The sequence below is a fragment of the Pipra filicauda genome, unplaced genomic scaffold (genome assembly GCF_003945595.2).
Source record: "Pipra filicauda isolate LSUMZ 115617 unplaced genomic scaffold, ASM394559v2 scaffold682_size158433_pilon, whole genome shotgun sequence".
In the NCBI taxonomy this organism is placed as follows: domain Eukaryota; kingdom Metazoa; phylum Chordata; class Aves; order Passeriformes; family Pipridae; genus Pipra; species Pipra filicauda.
Genome location: NW_024104845.1, coordinates 44938 through 66841, shown reverse-complemented (window position 1 = coordinate 66841; position 21904 = coordinate 44938). Strand labels below are relative to the sequence as shown.

The window sequence follows — 21904 nt, the reverse complement described above, 5'->3', positions numbered from 1 at the left end:
CTTAATCATTTTCTCCTTTGATCTTCTATAAGTGCTGGAATAACAACTCCGGTTCTCTAAGAGGTTCCCCAAGGGACTTTCAGGGGGAATCCTCAGCGTCCTAGCCTCAAAGTCACCTTTTACTAATCTTCTTATCAGAGGGCTATTTGTAATCTCTCTCTGAGGTTCCTCTTTTTTTTTACTACTTTTAACTTCATTCAGAGGTTCCTCTTTTAACTTCTCTAAAAAGGCTGAAAGAGATTCTCCCCTATTCCGTCCCACCGAGCACAGCCCTGACCAGTCCAGCGTCCCTGGTATCTCACTTTGTACTCCCTCCACCAACAATTCTCGGTAAATTCTCAACTTTCTACAATCTCCAGGCACATTTGGATCCCACCCGGGATCCTCCCGCGGCACAAAATCATCCACTGTTCCCCCCGCTGCCCGGGACAGAGTTCGCATTCTTTCTTTCGCTCTTTCCACCATCACTCTTAATACCATTTCTTTTTCAGTTGAATCCAGAATTGTATCTAACAATAACTGTAAATCATTCCAGTCCGGATTTTGAGTTTTTCTAACCATTTTTATAATACAAGTCACCTGCTCCGGATTTTCTCTGTATGACCCAGCTGACTGTTTCCAAATTAATATATCATTAGGTAAAAAAAGAAACTTTCATCATGACTTTTCCCCCGTCCGCTCCAACTGCTTCCCGCGAAGTGGCCATTAATCTCGGGGGTGAAAGCGAAACTTCCCTCAACTTTCCCCCCCCCGCCATCTTTCTCTACTCCTCCCTCATTCTCTTCGTGCTCTCCGCGTTCGTTCAGCTAAAGGAGTTCTATCAAAATCACATTCTCCCTTTCTCTTTTCTTCCTCATCTGAGGACGATTCTAGCGGGGGCATGGTGGGTGATTGTGCCCTCACACGTGAAGGGAGACTATCTGTCGGGGGCGCACTTGGAGTTATGCTGGGGGAGACTAACAAAGACACATCCTCCTCTGGTTCTGAAAACCGTATTTTCCGTTCTTGACATCCTATGCCTTTATCATCTAATTCTTTCAAAATCAACATATCACATTCTTTTTGCCATTCAGTCTTACGTTTTAGATAATAAAACATGTCTAGATACGGTATTTCATCCCATATTTCATTCTCTCGTAAATATCGCATCAAGGGGGTTATAATTTCCAAAGTCACTGAACCATTTCTAGGCCACTGCATTCCTTCTGTCTCATATTGAGGCCATACATTATTACAATAATCAATCGTTTCTTGTTTAACTCTTGTCCAAAATTTCCCTCCTTCCAATGTTTTAACAAGCAACCAAGCGGAGAATCGCTAGGGATATCATTTTCTGCACAAGATAGTGCCTTAAAGGTTTTAAACGGCATCATACTGACTCACACACACATACACACACACACACCACAGTCTGAATTCAAAATCAAATTCACAATAGCACAACAATATAAACCAATACGTTTTACGACCAGCGCAATAACACAACGATATAAACCAATTACATATTCCAAAACCAAAACCAAAACCAACTCGCCAATTCTCCCTCTGAGTGGCGAGTGCTGGTACAGCGCGGCTTTCGCTACGTCTTACGACCAGCGCCTAGGCTTCCCAACCGAGGTACCTTTAGCCCAACCCAGGGGGTAACTCACAGTCCCGTCTTATAGGCAGGCTCCCAACTAACAAACCTAAAGGAATAAAGCACCTCCGGGCTTACCTGGATGGTTGTCCGTCGGGCGCGGGGTCGGGCACGGGTCGATGTCTCCCCAGAAATCACCTGGTTGCCGGCGTGGAGTAGATCAGCTCGTGAGCCGCCCCAGCTACCCCCGGAGTCCCCAGTCTGGGTCGCCAGAAAACTGTTGCCCGTAACTGTTCACACAATTTCTGACCTACGACAAATCCCCTTTTTGGTTTTTGAGCAGTTTATTTTGCATTTCTGTGTCACTCTTTATTGTACCAATAACATATCAATAAACAAGATTACATATAACAATAATAGTACATTAACAAACTTAACAACTTAATAACTTCAAGGTTTGTGCTCTTAAATTTTACTTAACAGTGCTTCTAAATATAAAACTTATTCTTAAAACCTTTTATTCAATATAGAACACTTCTACAAATGGAGCTCCATTCAATATCACACACATACATGCATACATTTTCATCCATTCACTTTCATTCGGTGGCCACCAATTAAACACACATTCACACAAACATACTTTTGAGTTCCATTTCACCATGTTCTATAGGATAAAAAGCCATAATTCTCTAATACCTTATAATGTTAAAGCTTCTTATAAACTTTCCTTCACCAACACCCAGTGAATAATTCAAAATTCATACAAAACACTCTCTTAAATTCTTAACCTCTATAATTATGTGCTTTTTAAACTTATGTGCCTTAAAAATATATAAAAAATTGTGCTCATAATACCAAAAATTTTGCTCTTGTAATACTGAAAAACTATTATATACAACAGCTTCTGATAGTGCTACTGTTACCTACAGGAAGAGCATTAACCCTGTTCTGAAGAACCAGCTTCTTTCCAAGGTTTTACCCATCGTGCAGGTAGCCAGCGAACACCTGTATCTGTTAAGAGACAAGCATAGCCTCTTCCAGTCATCTTCGCTTCTGCAGGCCCTTTCCATTCCCCTGTCTGTGGATCCTTCTATTGCACCTTGATTATTGCTTGTTGACTTACCAGACCCGACTGCAAGGAAGTGTTATGAATAACAATGGGAGGGTCTGTTCTATTACCCGTCAACCGCAAGAAATTCAGCACATATAACACTTTTGCAAGTCGGTCATGTGGACTGGCTAGCTCTTCTCCCCCCTTCTGTTTTTGCAAAAGTGTTTTCAGAACTCCGTGAGCTCGTTCAATAATAGCTTGACCTGTAGGAGAGTGAGCTATACCAGTAACATGAGAAATACCCCAATTCATACAGAACCTTCGGAAACGTTGTGAGGTATAACCAGATCCATTATCAGTTTTAAGTTCTGTGGGGATCCCAAGGGCTGCTATGCATGCATGCATATGACGAATGACACATTTGGCACCTTCCCCAGCCTGGGCAGAGGCCCACATGGCATGAGAAAAGGTATCAATGCATACATGCACATATTTCAACCTCCCGAACTCAGCAACATGAGTGACATCCATTTGCCAAAGCTGCAATGCTTGTAGCCCCCGAGGATTGACTCCCAAGCCAATGCCCAGCCCGTTCTTGTGACAGGCTGAACAGGCCTGTACAATCCCTCGTGCATCTGAGGAAGTGAGCCCAAACTTTGTGGTTTAGAAATTCTGCCTTCTTGATGTCCAGGTCTCAAAAATAGATTTCTCTGACCACTGATATATGGCAGGCCTTAAACTTTTACTTTGTTTTTCTAACAAATGGCCATGGCCCAGAACTTGTCCATCATCCATTGTCTATTGCCCCCATTCAATCTCCTGCCAACAGTTTCTCCCCACTGCTGGGTGGGTTTCTTTGTCAAGCACTAGAACTTTTTGGGTAACAGGCCCAGTCCTGTTGCATATATTTCGTGGGGATCTGCAGGAGGGCATTGAGTCTTCCAGGAGCAAATTGGCAGAGGACCCCAAGCTGGCTTGCAGTGTGGATGTGCTGGAGGGCAGGAAGGCTGTGCAGAGGGGCCTGGACAGGCTGGACCTCTGGGCCGAGCCCGTGGGCATGAGGTTCAAGAGTGCCTTTGGGGCCTTTGGGGCCTCTGGCCACAAGAACCCCCTGCAGCTCCAGGCCGGGGGCAGAGGAGCTGCAAAGGGTCCCCATGGGAGAGGCCCTGGGGGTGCTGGTGGACAGAGGCTGAACCTGAGCCAGCGGGTGCCCGGGTGGGCAAGAAGGCCAAGGGCAGGCTGGCCTGGATCAGAAAGAGTGTGGCAGCAGGGGCAGGGCAGTGATTCTTCTGCTGGACTGGGCACTGGTGAGGTCACAGTTGGAGTGCTGTGTCCAGCTCTGGGTCCCTCAGTTCAGGGAGAACCTTGAGGGGCTGCAGTGGGTGGAGAGCAGGGCAATGGAGCTGGGCAAGGGTCTGCAGTGCCTGTCCTGTGAGGAGCAGCTGAGGGAGCTGGGCTTCTCCAACCTGGAGAAGAGGAGGCTCAGGGCTGACCTTCTCCCTGTCCACAACTCCCTGACAGGAGGCTGGAGTCAGGTGGGGGTCAACCCCTTCTCCGAGGCAACAGGCGCTAGGACAAGAGGACACGAGGACCTGCCTGTCAGGGGCTGTTTGTCAGGGAGAGGAGCAGGACTTTTTGGAGAGAAACAGGGATTAGGTATTGAAATGGGCTGCCCAGGGAGGTGGTGGAGTCACCGTCCCTGGAGGTGTTTAAGCAAAGACTGGCCATGGCACTGAGTGCCGTGGTCTGCTTGACGTGCTGGGGATGGGGCGTAGGCTGGACCCCGGTTGATCTCACAAGTCTCTGCCAAGCTCAGGGACTCTGGGCTTCTGTGCCAGCCCAGCCTTTGGGGACAGCATGCTGGTGGCTCCGAGGCTCCGTCCTTGCCTTGCCTTGCCCATCTCCTGGCTGCCAGGCAAGGGCCTTGTGACATCACAGCCTCTGTGGAACAGCGCGGGGGCTGAAAACTGTCAGTGCTGCGTCCCCGGGCCCAGAGCCTGGGCAGAAGTCGGCTGGCAGGGACGGGCAGAGACTGTGCAGAGGTGTCAGCTCGTCCCGCAGCAGCACGATGCCCAGCCAGGGCATCTCCTGGCTCCTCAGGCTCTCGCTGCTCCTGCTCTTGCCTGGCCCACTCGAGCCTTGCAGCCGTGCCACAGGTGCCATTGCTGAGAACCGGGCTTTTCCTTGGATGGCCCCTTGCCAGAAAAGGCAGGAGAGGCTGGAGAGAGGGGAAGGAGGGGGGTCAGGCCGCTGGGATGGTGCCGGCGGGCCGTGAGCCCAAAGCCAGCAAGGCCTTGGGCCCACACGGTGTCAGGGGAGGACTGAGAGCCCCCAGGGAGGAGGAAAGCTGGGCAGGCCCCAAGGCTGCTGGGCCTCTTCCTTGCCAGCCCTTTGGCCAAGGCCCCGAGGCAGAGGTGGGGCTCAGCCCCTGCCCAGCAATGGGGCACAGGCTGAGCCCCAGGGACACCAGAGCCAGGCGGCCTGAGCTCTTCTTCCTGCAGCGTCTGCCTGGGGCAGCCCAGCCAGGCCTGAGTCTCTGCAGGAGAGGCCAAGCCCAGCCAGAGAGGGCTCAGCCCTCTGAGGCTGCACTCACTGCAAAGGGAACAAAACATTGGCCCAGAGGACATCCTGCCCCCAAATGGAGAACTGGAAAGGTCAAGAATAAAAAAGTCATCCCTCTCCATTAGTAAAGAAATGTTCAGACCTCTTTCCTAAAAGCATCCAGGACTCAGGTCACCAAATTTTCTCTCTGACAATGGTTTTTCCATGGTTCTCCTCAATTCCCAGCCTACCCAGGATCACTTTTGGGGTCCCAACCTTCCCTTTTTCCCCCCCTTCCCCCACCCCTTACACATCATTCCCCCAATCCCCAGCCCCCTCATGCTCAGTTTGGGGGTCCCACCTTCCCCTTTTCCCCACTCTTCTGACCTCTCCCTCCCCTTTCCCATCAGTCCCCAATCCTCATTCCCCCTCCCCCTCCACTTTTGGGGGGTCCCACTCTCCTCCCACTCAGTTTGAGGTCCCACCACCCCTTTTATCCCCTCTAACTCACTGATCCCCCTCTTCCCAAGACCCCTCTCACCCGAGATCTCCTCACCTTCAGCGGGAGGGGCTCCCAGTAACACCAGTGCTCATAAATGTCACCCCAGAAAAGGGGTTAGGTGGGGTCCTGGGTGGGTTTGGGAGTTCCTTGGCGGGCTGTGGGGTGGTTTAAGGGGGTCCCAGCACACTTTGGGATGCATTGGATGCCGTGTTGGGGTGCAGATGTCCCCCAAAGCTCCCGCAGAACAGGGTGAAAAAGGGGGGGCACAGAGTGTTGCCCGTAACCAAAAGAAACACAAACCAACAGAGTGCCGGTTTATGCGGTGCTTTATTCGGGGCCCTGGGAACCTGAGGACTAGCATCCAAAGTCAGGATTCCGAAGACCCTCATTTTCAGTTCAGCTTTTATACACAAACAAGTTTATGTGCAGTTTCCACGGCAAACCAGTTACAGTTTCCACAGCAAACCAGGTGCAGTTACAAACAAGCTCATGCTCCATACTGATAACAATTAATAATCATCTACTCTAATCATAAATCTGCTTAAGTTGTCTTACTCCTAGAAACTGTTTAACAGACCCTTACTTCATCTTAGGTAACAAATTACTATATCCTAGGTAACAAATCATTATATACATGCTTGACTAGATCCTTTGATTATGGTTTCCACTTTTTTTCAGCACACAAACAAGGTTGCTAACTTACTTCTTTGGAGTGTTGCTTTTCTAGGCCTACTCTCCTACTAAGCCTTAGCCATTCTACTACTAAAATTTAAATTGCTTTGCAACATGTCCCCCCTTTTGAGCATTCTTCAGGCTTTGCTTGCAAGGATGCTCAAATACAACAATCTTCAGGTTGCAGTTTCTTGACAGGCAGGAGGTGGTCCATTTTGCGATGAGATTACTTCTTTTCTTGTTATAGCTTTCATGATGCGTCTCGTATGTTGACTTTCTTTTACAATCATTCCTAAAAGACACTTGTAAACAATTATAGCTATCACAATAATCACTACAATCAATATTCCATACTGGATAACAGAAGATATCCATCCTGACACATGAAGACCTAGGGAGCTGAATAATTGTCCTATCCAATTGTGTTCTGATTCTTTTTGCAGTTCATGAACATTCTCGTCAATTTGTTCTAATTGACTAATATCTTTTTCTACTTCCTGAGTGACATTTGGGATGTGCACACAACAATACTCGTCCTTAGCATGCAGGTAGCCGCAAACTCCATGTTCCTTAAGTAATATTAGGTCTAATGCCATGCGGTTTTGTATGGTCATTCTAGAGGTGGCTTGTAATTGTAAATTTAGATCTTTAAATCTCTTCTTGGTGACTGCTGCTAACCTTTCAGTTTGTCCCATTAATTTAAACAACATTTCTCTGTTCCGGTATGTTGAGATTGGTGCAAACAGAGACTCTAATGCCCATCCAAATTTAACTCCTGCTGATGGTTCATGCCAATCTCCCAACCCCAGGTTATCAATGTCTTTACTAATTTCTCTTTTCCCTCGTGGTTGTATTTCTACTGATGTTAACTTGTCCTGCTTCCAGAATGGACAGAGAGTAGGTATCCCTAGTGTGACAGGTACAACTGGACCATCTATTGGCATGTGGGTGGTCCACTGACCATGTCCCATGACCCACACTAAATTTCCTGGGCTCTTAACTGTGGGGGTACGGCAATCAATGTTTTCGCTTGTTACCCATGTTCCAACTACTACCCATCGGAAAAATCCAGGCACTTGTTCACATTGTTTCTTAGTCATTTCGTTTTTGAGTAGACATGCATCTATCATTTCATTCCATGTTTTGGTCACAAATCTGCAATTCCACGTAGTATTCTTAAATACTTTAGGAATTTCTGGTACTGGAATTATTCCCCATGGGATTGGGTCTCCTGCAGCATGAGGCATAGGGAGACATGCAGTAATTTTTGTGACATTCTGTACTCTCCCAAAATCACGAATTAGGCCTATGACTAGGTTTTCTTGTTCTACTTCTCTATCTGGAATTTGCGGGTTACTTACTTGCCGGATTATTCTTTCAGCCCTTATGTAGACGGCAGTAATTCCAGTATCCCACCAGTCATCTTTACTTATCCAGCAAGTATACTGGCCCTCATCTTCTCCTCTTTGTATTTCTTTGATTTTCAAAACTATTGTATCTGCTCTCTTCTCAATCTGATGTCTTTTTCCAACTTTCAAGTTTTGTCCTTTAAACCACCACCCATATTCAGAATACTGTCTTTCTGGAATTTTGCAACTTAGAATCAGATCTCTTCCTTCCTGGGCCGGATAAACACTATGTTCTGGCCTAACTCTTATTCCTTGATGTGGTACGGCTACTGCTGTCCTTATCCCGTGATCTTTCTCTTCTCCACATGAGACTACACAAAGAAATGTACCTTCTGTCTTTCCTACTCTGGGATTAGAAATATTCAGCCACCCTTTGCCTCCCCTACTATTGGACCACCAGCTAACTCCTTGACTTTGTGATTCCCAAGATTGATTTGTCATGTTCAATTTCCACCACTTTACTTTAACTGATTTTCGGCAATCATCAAATTGGAAGGTACAATTGATTTTTAAAGGAGGACCATCTCACATGTCTGATTGTTTCCTAGTGGGTAAAACTCGCACTTTGGTCACCGTCTTCTGAGTCGTGTTTATTGTCTGTATTTCTATATGTCCATAATCAAAGCTTTCCCAAATCCAAACTACACACATATATGTCTCCTCCATAGCTTTGGACACTTTGGGTACCTGCAGAACGGTGTAACCTTTTTGTTGTGTAGCATCCCAAACTGTTGTCACTCCTTCTGTCATGATTTGGTCTTGATCTCTCCATCTCCACTTGACATGGACATCTCTTAATTCAGCTCCCTGGTCATCTGAAAATAAACAGGTTAAATTCACATCAGTATGCTCTGGTACAAATAAATAAGGATCCGGGGTCTCAATTCTCACGGTGGTTTCTGCTAAACTTATCAACCCCAGGAACACTATGATCCTCAATGGTTGGCTCGAAATACCATCCTTGTGGGTGAGAGAGGTTCTACCGACCACGAGACTGGAACCTTCTTGACCCGAGTATAATGGATCCAGCTGTCGACTCCTTCGACCTTTACTGCCGTGTAGGTCGTCATTATCACCTGGCGAGGACCGTCCCATGTTTCTTTCAGCAGCTCCACCGACCAGTTTCTCACGTAGACATGATCTCCCGGAGAAATGTCATGCACTGGATTCTCCAGGGGCAGTTCCCAAAAAGATGTCGTCTACATACTGAAGTATTATATATGAAAAAGGAGATTCTTTTACCTGAGTAGTCTTCCATTCTTCAAGTTCCTTTGCTAACTGATTACCAAATATCGTGGGTGAGCATTTGAATCCTTGTGGTAATCGAGTCCAAGTAAGCTGTCACTTCCGTCCAGTCTCTGGGTTCTCCCATTCAAAGGCAAAGATTTTCCAACTTTCCCGTGCCAGTGGTATGCAGAAGAAGGCATCCTTTAGATCAATCACTGTAAACCACTGAAATCTCTCAGAAACAGATGTTAACAAGGTGTAAGGGTTAGCTACAACCGGGTGGATATCTTTTGTGATGAGGTTTACTGCTCTAAAGTCTTGCACTAACCTATACTTACCATTTTGCTTTTTATCGGAAAAATGGGAGTATTAAACTCTGACTCACATTCTTTTAATATCCTTAAAATTAAAAACTATGTGATCATAGGAGCTATTCCTTTCCTGGCTTCTAAACTAATTAGGTATTGTTGCACTCTAACGGGTTGTGCTCCTTCTTTCTCTTAAAGAAAACAAGTAAATATCTTCACTGGCTTCTAACTATATATCGGCATAAAAACTCTCCTCTGGGCAAAAGGGTTTTTATTGCTAACATACCAAGTTAAAAGTTCACAGACCCAATTCTTAAAAGTACCATATACGGGCCAGTAAGTATTATTTCCTATTCTTCTACCTCCCCACACTTCAATACAATACTTAATCATTTTCTCCTTTGATCTTCTATAAGTGCTGGAATAACAACTCCGGTTCTCTAAGAGGTTCCCCAAGGGACTTTCAGGGGGAATCCTCAGCGTCCTAGCCTCAAAGTCACCTTTTACTAATCTTCTTATCAGAGGGCTATTTGTAATCTCTCTCTGAGGTTCCTCTTTTTTTTTTTTACTACTTTTAACTTCATTCAGAGGTTCCTCTTTTAACTTCTCTAAAAAGGCTGAAAGAGATTCTCCCCTATTCCGTCCCACCGAGCACAGCCCTGACCAGTCCAGCGTCCCTGGTATCTCACTTTGCACTCCCTCCACCAACAATTCTCGGTAAATTCTCAACTTTCTACAATCTCCAGACACATTTGGATCCCACCCGGGATCCTCCCGCGGCACAAAATCATCCACTGTTCCCCCCGCCGCCCGGGGCAGAGTTCGCATTCTTTCTTTCGCTCTTTCCACCATCACTCTTAATACCATTTCTTTTTCAGTTGAATCCAGAATTGTATCTAACAATACCTGTAAATCATTCCAGTCCGGATTTTGAGTTTTTCTAACCATTTTTATAATACAAGTCACCTGCTCCGGATTTTCTCTGTATGACCCAGCTGACTGTTTCCAGATTAATATATCATTAGGTAAAAAAAGAAACTTTCATCATGACTTTTCCCCCGTCCGCTCCAACTGCTTCCCGCGAAGGGGCCATTAATCTCGGGGGTGAAAGCGAAACTTCCCTCAACTTTCCCCCCCACCGCCATCTTTCTCTACTCCTCCCTCGTTCTCTTCGTGCTCTCCGCGTTCGTTCAGCTAAAGGAGTTCTATCAAAATCACATTCTCCCTTTCTCTTTTCTTCCTCATCCGAGGACGATTCTAGCGGGGGCATGGTGGGTGATTGTGCCCTCACACATGAAGGGAGACTATCTCTCGGGGGCGCACTTGGAGTTATGCTGGGGGAGACTAACAAAGACACATCCTCCTCTGGTTCTGAAAACCGTATTTTCCGTTCTTGACATCTTATGCATTTATCATCTAATTCTTTCAAAATCAACATACCACATTCTTTTTGCCATTCAGTCTTACGTTTTAAATAATAAAACAAGTCTAGATACGGTATTTCATCCCATATTTCATTCTCCCGTAAATATTGCATCAAGGGGGTTATAATTTCCAGAGTCAATGAACCATTCCTGGGCCACTGCATTCCTTCTGTCTCATACTGAGGCCATACATAATTACAATAATCAATCGTTTCTTGTTTAACTCTTGTCCAAAATTTCCCTCCTTCCAATGTTTTAACAAGCAACCAAGCGGAGAATCGCTAGGGATATCTTTTTCTGCACAAGATAGTGCTCTAAAAGTTTTAAACGGCATCATACTGACTCACACATACACCACAATGTGAATTCCTCAAATTCACAATACCACAACCATACAAAGCAATACGTTTAACGACCAGCACGACAACACAACATAAACCAAGTACATATTCCAAAACCAAAACCAAAACCAACTCGCCAATTCTCCCTCTGAGTGGCGAGTGCTGGTACAGCGCGGCTTTCGCTACGTCTTACGACCAGCGCCTAGGCTTCCCAACCAAGGTACCTTTAGCCCAACCTAGCGGGTAACTTACGGTCCCGTCTTATAGGCAGGCTCCCAACCAACAAACCTAAAGGAATAAAGCACCTCCGGGCTTACCTGGATGGGTTGTCCGGCAGGTGCGGGGTCGGGCACGGGTCGATGTCTCCCCAGAAATCACCTGGTTGCCGGCGTGGAGTAGATCAGCGCGTGAGCCGCCCCAGCTACCCCCGGAGTCCCCAGTCTGGGTCGCCAGAAAACTGTTGCCCGTAACCAAAAGAAACACAAACCAACAGAGTGCCGGTTTATGCGGTGCTTTATTCGGGGCCCCGGGAACCTGAGGATTAGCGTCCAAAGTCAGGATTCCGAAGACCCTCATTTTCAGTTCAGCTTTTATACACAAACAAGTTTACGTGCAGTTTCCACGGCAAACCAGTTACAGTTTCCACAGCAAACCAGGTGCAGTTACAAACAAGCTCATGCTCCATACTGATAACAATTAATAATCATCTACTCTAATCATAAATCTGCTTAAGTTGTCTTATCCCTAGAAACTGTTTAACAGACCTTAACCACATCCTAGGTAACAAATCGTTACATACATGCCTGACTAGATCCTTTGATTATGGTTTCCACTTTTTTTCAGCACACAAACAAGGTTGCTAACTTACTTCTTTGGAGTGTTGCTTTTCTAGGCCTACTCTCCTACTAAGCCTTAGCCATTCTACTACTAAAATTTAAATTGCTTTGCAACAATGGGACTGGGTGTCCCCAGGAAAGCTGCCCTGTCCGAGGTGGGATGGTTTGAGTGGTGCTGCCCATGACTGGAGGTGGCTCTGGGCAGGACACCAAGGTGCTGGTGGGCACGAGCACATTCCCTGGAGCAGCTTTGCCTCAGGAAGGATCCCACCTACCATCAGGGTTGGATGGGGCAGCAGCAGCTCCCAGAGCCACACTGGCATGATCCACCAGACCTCCTCATCCAGAGACCTGACTCCAGGGTGGATCATCCCAAAGCACTGCTGCTGCTACCTGTGCAGAGGCAATCCTTTGGGAAGCCCAGGAAAATGTCAGGGGAGGGGCTTTGCTGTAGGAAACTTTCCCTGGGCAGGTGGAGGGAGGTGCATGCCGGTTCCTAGGGCAGACACTGATGTGTCGGTGCCATGGAAAGGGCAAGGCAGGGAGGAAAACCAATGCCTTGGCAACCATGAGTGTTCCCTGCCAGCAAGTTAATCTGTGCAGATGGCATGTGAGGGCTGAGCGTGGGACTGGTTTCCTTCCTGGCCGAGGGGGGAAGGAGCAATGTTTACTGAGCCCAGGAGCAGGGTCCTTTGGACTGTGTCCCTGCATGGCTCCCTGGAATGATTGCTGCTACGGAGACAATAAAACTGTGTGTGGTGTTTTGTCTCTATTAGCAGAGATCCACCAATTAGCTGTAATTCATTGTGGCAGGAAAGAGGATTAAAAACAAATGTTATTATTCCAAATTTACGTTGGCTTGTGCAGGGTACCAGAGTGTGGGGGTGGCAAAGCCTGCCCAGGAAGCCTTCAGCACTCTTGGCTGGCAGCCCAGCTGTCACCCCACTGCCCTGGCGACACCTTCCCCCACACAGTACTCCAGCTACTCCAGGGAAAAATGGCCTCTCCCCTCTTGGAAGTACTTAAATGGGCTTTAGCATTGCTATCCCTTTGGTGAGAGCAGTTGTTGCCATTTGCTTCTGCGTGGAAGGTGTCCCTGTCAGAGAAGATGCCACCACAGTGCTGGGCTCGGGAACCAGCTCGCTCACAGGAACTGAACCCCTGAGCCACAACACTTCTGCCTGTATGATCCCAGGCCTTGGAGCATCCTCTCGATTTTTCAAACCTTTGAGCCTGCGTAAGTGGATATTGACTTTTCTAAAGAATTTTGGCAATTCCTAGGACTAGGAGGTGCCAAGAAATAATCCAGAACCACTTTAGATGAACTTCTTAAGCTTAAAATGTGCCCTGGCTGTGTTCCTGCAGGGTCAGTCTGGGCTTGTCTTTCGGTTTGTTTGTGCTTTGCCTGTGTTTTGAATTGCCTTCCTCCCCGCTGAGATCCAGGGCAGCAGCCACGAGGAGATTTTGGAAGGACAGCGTGTGCTGTGTCTCTTCTGTGAAGGAGCAGTGGTCGATGCTGCCAGCTCGGGATGTGATCGCTGTGTGAAATGGATTGATCAAAAATGTGATGCCTTCCCTGTCAGTGACATGTGCCTTCATTTCCAGAAAAAGAGGGATCCCTCTCCCCGGCAACACTGTTGAGGAGCTCCTGAAGTACGTCAGCTATGACACACCACTGACACTTCCCCAGTTTCTAGAGAAATTTAATTACTACATGCCTGCTATTGCGTAAGTACCCTGCTTTTTGCTTCTCCCCCCTCAACCCTTGGTAGCATCCCTTGGCTCAGCCCTGGAGGTTCCCTGTGTGCCCTGGGGGTGAGCAGTCCCAGTTGATGGGTGGCACTGCTGTCCCTGCAGGGGTGACTGTGAGGCAGTGAGGAGAATCGCCTACGAGTTCGTGGAGACAAAGGCAAAGGAAGGAATCGCCTACGTGGAGGTCCGGTACAGCCCTCACCTCCTGGCCAACTCTGGTGTGGATCCCATCCCCTGGGGACAAGCTGAGTGAGTGATCCTGCTGTGCCAGGGAGTTGCTGGGTGGCCAGTTGGGCATGTAGAATGCATGGCTCACTCCGGACAGCAGTTGTGTGTCCAAAGCTCCTTTCTCCCCCCATGCAGTGAGCACCAGCATGCTTCCACCTCTCCTTCCCACCTGTAGGGTTTTTCATCTTAAATACCTCTGTGTGCTGCTGTGTTTTAACTTCCCTTGCTTTGGGTACTGGATTCTGCATGTGTAGGGCAGCTGTGCTCGACCTTCTGACTGGAGCTGTTCTCTGTGCGAGGCAAAGCAGCCTTCACATGTGGACTGCCTGCAAAATGGGAATTTGAACTGGCAGAGATAGTGGGTGGCATTGGAGGGGGCTGGTGATCCAATCCTTTCCTTGCATATCATCTCCTCTGTGATGTGTGCCTCTTATTAAATCAGTGCTGGGCTCTGTGGTCCCTCCAAAATATGCTGTGGTGGGCACTGAGCCCCATGCTTGCCCCTGCCTGGCTGCAGGTAGTTGTGTGTGATGCTCTGGCAAAGAGGGGGTTCCTCTGGGCAGGATTTGCCCCTGGTTCCCTGAGGCATTTCTAAATCTTACTGTCATCTTCACATGCTTCTATGCCCGACATCTGGTAAATGTGGGCATGGCATGGGTGTAAAAGGTGCTCATAAGTTCTGGGTGGTCTCATCGGGTGCCTCTGGATGTTGAGGCGAGTGGAGCCCCGGGCAGCCTGTCTCCTGCCTGCCTCCCTGGCTGGTGTCTGCCCTCTTGCTGATAGCTTTTCTTCCCTGCAGGGGAGACCTCACTCCAGATGAAGTCGTTCAGCTGGTAAATCAGGGACTACAGGATGGAGAAAGGGATTTCCACATCAAAGCCAGGTCTATTCTATGCTGCATGCACCATATGCCAAGTAATGAATTGCAGCTCCCCTGCTGCTCTGCTCCCCTTCCCTGGCGCGTGGCGGGGGGTGATGGCCCCTGGGTTCAGGTCCCTGCACAAATGTGGGGAAAGCCCCTGGTCCCTGGGTCTGATACAGGACCAGACAGTGCTGAGGAGGAGTTCTTTCTTGGTGGGGGGTCCTCTGCTCCCTTCACTGTGGGGAAAAGGTCTGCTGGATGGCAGAGGGGGGTCTGTGGGTATAAGCAGTTCGTGAAACGTCTTGCTCGTCTGTCCTCTGCCTGGGGAGCTGTGATCTCTGCTCCCTGCCCAAAGGCCAGAGCACCCCCTGGGCCAGTCAAAGCCATTGGCACAGGGAGCACTTGCATCTACTGTGCTGTCTGATGGGTCTGAGAGCAAATGGTCGTGGAAGGAGGACTGAGATCTCACACTTCCCTGCTCATGGTCCTGCTGCTGCAGCAGCATGTGCTCCTTCCTTAACCTGGATCACAGGGCAGCCAGAGAATCCACTGGCTGCCGTCAGTCTCTGCTGCCTTAAGATGAAAACACGAGTCAAATATACTTAAGACACATACATAAAACGTTTTTAAAAAAATCAGCAGCTCTGAACTTGGTCAGTAACAGGTGCTGTGACCCAGAATAGGAAGGAAACCTGATTTCCAGCATTTCAGTGGGCTGCTGAGTTCTCTGAGGACCTTCCTCCAGGGAAGAAGGTCAGAGAGAGAGTGTGTGACAGCAACTGTTTTATGTGAAGACTTTTCTCGGAGTATCTTCATATCTCACATCAGTTTCATATAGGCTTAATAGGGTAGATGGTGGAAAGATTTTTCCTAATGAGTACGTGGTTAATTTGTGTCTAGAAATGTGAAAAATCATATTCCTGGAAACTGGGAGATTGGAGAGTGGGGTTTTTTCCTGCCTGCACAGCCAACCGCAAACAATGCTTTGAAAACTCGACCCTGTCATTTCTGGTTTCTAGGAAGAAAACATTTTTCTTTGTAGAAACTGGAAAGCTGTAAGGCACAGTCACCCTGATCTGCAGTGTGCCAGCACACAAGTGGTAACGGCAGGAGGTGGCAGGAGCATCTGAGGGTGCGTGGAGCTGCACTGCTGGAGGGATTGCTTGCGCAGGCAACAGAGTTGGCATTCTCATACCTGTATCCCAAGGCACCAGCTCTGTTACCCAGAGCCAGGAATGTGCTTGGTAAAGAGTCTTTAGTGCTACGTTCAGGATATGCTGCACAGCATATCACCTGTGATATTAATCACCTTGTGAATAATGAACTGTTGAGAGAAAGGCAGAGGTGCCAGTCAGAACTAGCTTGTATTAAACTTGTTAGTAAAATAGTGGCTCTAACCCAGTGAGTTGGGAACTGATGAAAACAAAAAAAAGAAGAAATTGCACACATCCTCTTATGTGTTCCTATGGTTTGGGGATTGTATGTACACAGCAGGTACCTGTTAATTATTAACACTACTGTTTATCTCTGTTTCTTGGCCTTTCTGCTAAGGTTAAGTGCTATGTGAGCTGGTAGATGCATGTCCTTTAGCAGAGGTTATCTATCCTGATCAGAGGGAGCTCTGAAGTAATTGTCAGCCACTTGTTACTCTCTTTCTCACTCATGTCAAATAGATAAAAATTCATCTCCTTCCCACCAGGAGTAGAATCCATTGTCTTGCCCCGGGGAAGTCGAGGATACCCAATAATAGGGCATGGCTGACTGTTGTACAGGGCCCCCCAGAGATCCCTCTCAGCCCAAACTCCTCCTTAACAGGACACATCCAGCAGATGCCTGGCCTGGGATGGGGTGAAAGCTCAGGAGTGAGTTGAGGGAGTTCTCCAAAGCACCATGTTACAGCCTCAGAGCAGTGCAGTTCATCTTACCTCAAGCCAACTGCAGCAGTCAACCACTGGTTGGAGGGGATTTTTTTATTATTTTTTTCCCCTTGCTCAAAGTGATCAGAAGAACATGATAAGAGCAGTTTTATAGCTAGTGAGTGCATTTGGTTTCCCTTTCCTTGATGACAGACTGATCAGTTGACAGCTTTTATTTGCATGAAGATGACAGACTTTTCTAGGAGTTTCTTTTTGAAGCATCAAATTTTAGGAAAGACCAAAGAAAATAGCTCTAGCCTTCTAGTCATAGGACCAGGATTTGTTCATTAAAATGCTTCCTCCTAAATACTGGTGCTGTCTCTTCCAGGCTGGTCTCCAGAGGTGGTGGAGCTCTGCAAGAAGTATCGAAACAACTCTGTGGTGGCCATTGACCTGGCTGAAGGTCAACCTTCAGAGACCCTGAAGGTGGAGAATGACTCTGAGCATAAGAAGGCTTATGAGGTTTGTGGAATTAAGCATCTTAAAAGAAATTACAAGAAAAATACATATTGAGGTGACATGTGTGAAGGGACAAGCAGCACGTTTTTCCAACTGCAGATGGCTGGGACAACTTAGAAATGCGTTGCAGCTATTAAAAACAGAAATGTTTGTTTATATTTCCTAAATGATTAAAGGTAGGCATCACTGCTTAAACATGGTCTTGGAGCTGGGGCTTGGCATGCTACCCTGTAGCACTGAGCGTGACACAAGTGACATGGAGCCCAGATCATCCCCCACCCCGCTGCTGTCAACTCCTGGGGTTCAGTGGAACCATGGCCAAGGTGGAAGAGACTGGCCTTTCCAGTCTGCCAGAAATCACCCAAGGAGCTGAGAGGAAGCTGCACATTTGAAGGGCTTTTATCTGATCATCTCAAAAACAAACACTGTAATAGCTTCAGGAGCCTGATCCCAGACTCTTACTAGACCTCAGCCTTTGCAGAGGTTCTAAGGGAAAGTCTTGTTCCTCTTTGCTAGTGGGAATTTGGGGTTGTTAGTCCCCTCCATCAGTGGGGGAGGAGGTTGTGCACCCCCACTGGCAAAAAAGACACTGGTTTGTAAGCAGTGCTCAGGTCTGAAAACATGTGGGGCTTCCTGGGGTCTTCACCCCATTAGCGGGAGCTGATACAAAGTCTGCCTGCACTGCTGTGCTGGATAAACAGAGTGATTATGAGCCCAGATGCAGGCACAGGGATTTATGAACAAATGGGCAAGTGTGTCTTATCCTCCCTGCTGTGCCAGCAGTACCCAGGTCCAGCCTTCTCCATCTGAAGGGTGCATCTTGTCTTTGTGCCAGGGGCTCGCTCAGGCTCTGAGATGCTGAAGCAAACCCCACTCCTATCTGTATTAAGTAACTGAAAAAACCCTCCTGAGTGCAAAGCCCTGAAGGACTGTCTGTGAGGAGTGGCTGCTGTGGGATGGGGCTTGCAACCTGCCTGCTGTTGCCAGCTGGGTGGCCCTTCTCCAGCAAGCCAGAAGCCAGGCTTCCCTCGAGGCTGCATGGCTTCCCAAAGCCCAGGTGGCCTCTGGGCCACCCTGGCAAAGGATTTTTCGGGTTGGTCATGGAACTGCACCGAAAGCTGCACCTGCAGGGTCCTCTCGGCTGGGCTGCCTCCACCCCAGCCCCTTACAGGAGGGAGGTGCTCAGTGTCAGAGCATTTCTTCATCTCTGCCCTGGGGGGGGCTTCTAAATTCCCCCATGTGGCTGCAGCTGGCCAAAAAGGTAGAAGTTCCACAGACTGGAACTGCTGCAAGGTTCATGCAGAAGGACAGGTGGGTGGAGGAAGGGGAGCTTGGAGCTTGCTACTGTCTGGAGAAGAGGCAGTGATGAGCTCACCCAAAAAAGCCCTTGAGGAGCCTGACTGGGCTCCAGCAGAAGGTACCAGGATTTCTCAGTGCCTCTGTTTGTGGCCCTTCTCTTGTAGCCCTTGGAGTGCAGAGTCTGTGACCTGTGGGCTCTTGGCACAGAGCCCTGTTGCTTGCTGTGCCATCCCAGGGGTCTGCTGCCCTCGCTGCAGGTGGTGGGACAGGAACATGTTGTCCCTTGTTTTGCAGGAAGCTGAGAGGTGTGGGATTCATCGCACTGTCCACGCTGGGGAGGTTGGACCCGCTGCCATGGTCAAGGAGGTTTATATACCTCAAGTCTACAGGCTCCTCCTTCCACAAATCAAGCTGCTATACCAGAGCAAGTCTGGTTAGAGGTGGAAATGCCTGAGAGTTACTGTGCATGTGCAGATTTTCTTGGTTTTTCCCCAGAATGGTCATATCCAGCTAATAGATGGAATATATGTGTATATACTTAATGACATTGGTTTCCTAACTCTGGTTGGCACATTGCTGGTGACTGACTGGTCACGGGAAACATCCCACTGGCTCCTGCTGCTGTCATGTGGGTTTTGGGCTCTTTGCATCCGTGTCCTGGGATGTGCACTCATCCATCAGAGTAGCACTGAGGGGCAGCTGTGAACAAAGCTCTAAGCCTGTATCTGGCTTTATCAGTGTGCTGAGCTATCTGTGTCCACAGCTGGGGTTCAGGTCTGCGTGTTTGATTCTGCTTTTCATACTTAACTCCCCCAAACAGGTCTGCCCATGGTCCAGTTATCTCACTGGAGCATGTTCTCCAGACTTCACCAAACACCCCATAATACAGTAAGATTTCTCAATTATATGCAATCTTAAATAACCAGGATTTGGGTTGTTTTACTGCTTTATAAAGCTAAGGCCCATCTAATCATGTAGGACAGTGTGGCACATCCTTGTCCTTTTGCACGGGGGGAGCTGGTGGAGCTGGAGGGGTGAAGGGGTCCCTTGAGATGGCTGTCCTGTCCCCCCTGCTCTGAGCTGTGGGGCATGAGGTGCTGCACCCCAGCCACTACTGGCAGGTCAGTGCAGAGCTGTGGGGACAGAAACCACGCTCCATGTCTGTCTCCAGCAGTTCCAGCTGCAGGGACAGCCCTGAGGTCTTTGCTTTTACTGCGTTTCACCCTGAGAACTGTACAGCGTCACATCCAGTGCTTAACCCACCACTTCAACCACATTTCCTTACAGATTTAAGAAGGATCGTGCCAACTATTCTCTAAACACGGATGACCCCCTTATCTTTAACTCCACCATTGACAAGGATTATGGCATAGTCAAGGAATACATGGGCTTCACCGAAGAGGAGTTCAAGAGAGTTGTGAGTCAGCCCTGGCTGGGTGCTCTGATGCTGTCCTGGTGCAGCCCAGAACAACCTGCCAGTTTTTCTTTATGAGCTGAAGAATTTTTAATGGAAACCAAAAAATGCCGTCCTGGCCTTGTAAGCAGGAGGCTGAGAGGGTGCTGAGCTGGCTGGAGGGGGTTCTGGAGCACTGTGGGAGCAGGGTGTGGGCGCAGGGTGGGCTCTGAGGGGCTGCATCTCCCAGGCTGACTGCCTCAGTCTGTGTGGGGAACGGGTCAGAGTGGAAATTGTCTCACAGCAGGTCTGAGCAGCAGGAAAGGTAGGTGCCTCTTGCTTTTTTTTTTCCCATATTTGGAACTGCAGGTCAGTTATTTCAAGGCCTGGCCCAGGAATGAGCAAGATTCAACAGGTATGAAAGTGCTTGCAGTTTTTCCACTTACAACATGAGGATGCAACAACTGAGCTGGAAACAAAATGACTGCTGGTCACTGTTTTGGCACACAGAGTCATTTATGTTTCTTGCTTACATCCTTGATCTTCTAATTATCCACCCAAGACAGAAAGACAGGGTAACTGCTGGGGGTTAGACTTACCTGGTTACCAAGTGAACCTTCCTGGTTTGAGTCAAGTCCTGGTGAGCAATTCCACCTACATGTCTTCCCAGATACTTGACTTGGGAAGAGCAGGAGCATCAGGCCTCCTCTCAACTCTGTCTGGTGGAACAAATCCCTTTCTCCTACTGACCTCTCTCTCTGGGTCTGGAAGGAGGAACAAGGACAGCTGTGAGCTCTGGGATCCTGGATCCACAGCTGTCCTCTCCTACTCTTGCAAAAGCCACGTTGTTTCTGTGTAATAAAAGTCCCTGCACAAGACAGGTGACCAGGTTGAACTGCAGAGCCAGGCTGTGTCCCATCAGGCTGCCACCATGGCTGTGTCAGGAGAGGCTCTTTTCTGAAAGGGAGTCGGGAGAGTAGGAGCAGGTCTAAAGTGCATATCCCAAAAATCCCAAAGTATTTAAAGACTTTAAAGTATTTGCTTTGTGCCTGTCTCATTCCTCTTGGGACTGCTCTAGTGATGGGCCAGAGCAGTTGCCCTGTAAAACAAGACCATGGAAATAAATAAATCTGAGAGTGGAAACTTTACACTTTCCCTCACCTGTTGCTGCTCAGAGCCAGATGTCCACGTCTGATGTGTTTTAACATCTCTCTTGTGTTCCCCCTCTTCTTCCCCAGAACATCAACGCAGCCCAGTCCAGCTTCTTACCTGAGAAGGAAAAGCAGGAGCTGCTCAACAAGCTGTATGAAGCCTATGGGATGGTCCCCAACACATCGTGACCCGTCCCTGTGAGCCAGCGTGGAGCAGGGCCCTTCTCCGTGTGCTGACTCCTCTGTGCCCGTTGGAGCTTGGGGAGGAGGTGCCCAGGGTTGGTCTCTATTCCTGGCAGCCCTGTGTTAACCCTTACAATGCTCATCAGAATCAGACTATCACATTCACCCACCTATACCCCACAAACTCTCCCAAATGGATATCCAGCTTCCTATCCTGCTGTTGTGCAAGCAGACTGGATCTGCCTGCTGGCCTGACTCCCTTCTCCATCTGTCAGTGTTTCTGTACTGCAAACGCAAACAGAAGAACCTCCCCTGCTTTTTTCCCCCCCACTCTTTCCCTGTTTTTCCTGCCCTGTCCCACTGACCTCCCTGGCCCTTGTCTGCGGTGCCAAAATAACCACCTTTAACTCTGACTGTGGCCTGGGTTAATCTTCACCCTTGCAGGGAAGAGGTGTGTTAGTGCTGGCAGGGAGTGAGCAGGTGTTTCAGACACAGAGGCTTTATTCCTGTCCCTGTGGGTAGGAAGGTTTGGTCACAGCTCTGTTTACACAGGGTTAGTCTTGTACTAACAAGACTGGAACAAGAACAAGCTGGAAGCTGGTGCCCCTACCTATACACAGGTCTGAAGGGCATTTAAAACAAAACACATTTTTTTGGCATCCTTTCTTGGACAAGAGCTGTATTAGGCCACCCAATGTCACTGCAGGTGACAGCAGTGCTCACAGCTGGCCACGCCCATGCTCGCACATGCATAGGAAGTTGGAACATAAT

At 48.3% G+C, this 21904-nt stretch overlaps 1 pseudogene; it reads left to right on the top strand.

Annotated features, from left to right (window-relative positions):
* The first annotated feature begins 11413 nt into the window (after positions 1-11413).
* Positions 11414-21156, top strand: LOC120324737 (annotated as a pseudogene).
* Positions 21157-21904: the final 748 nt, after the last annotated feature.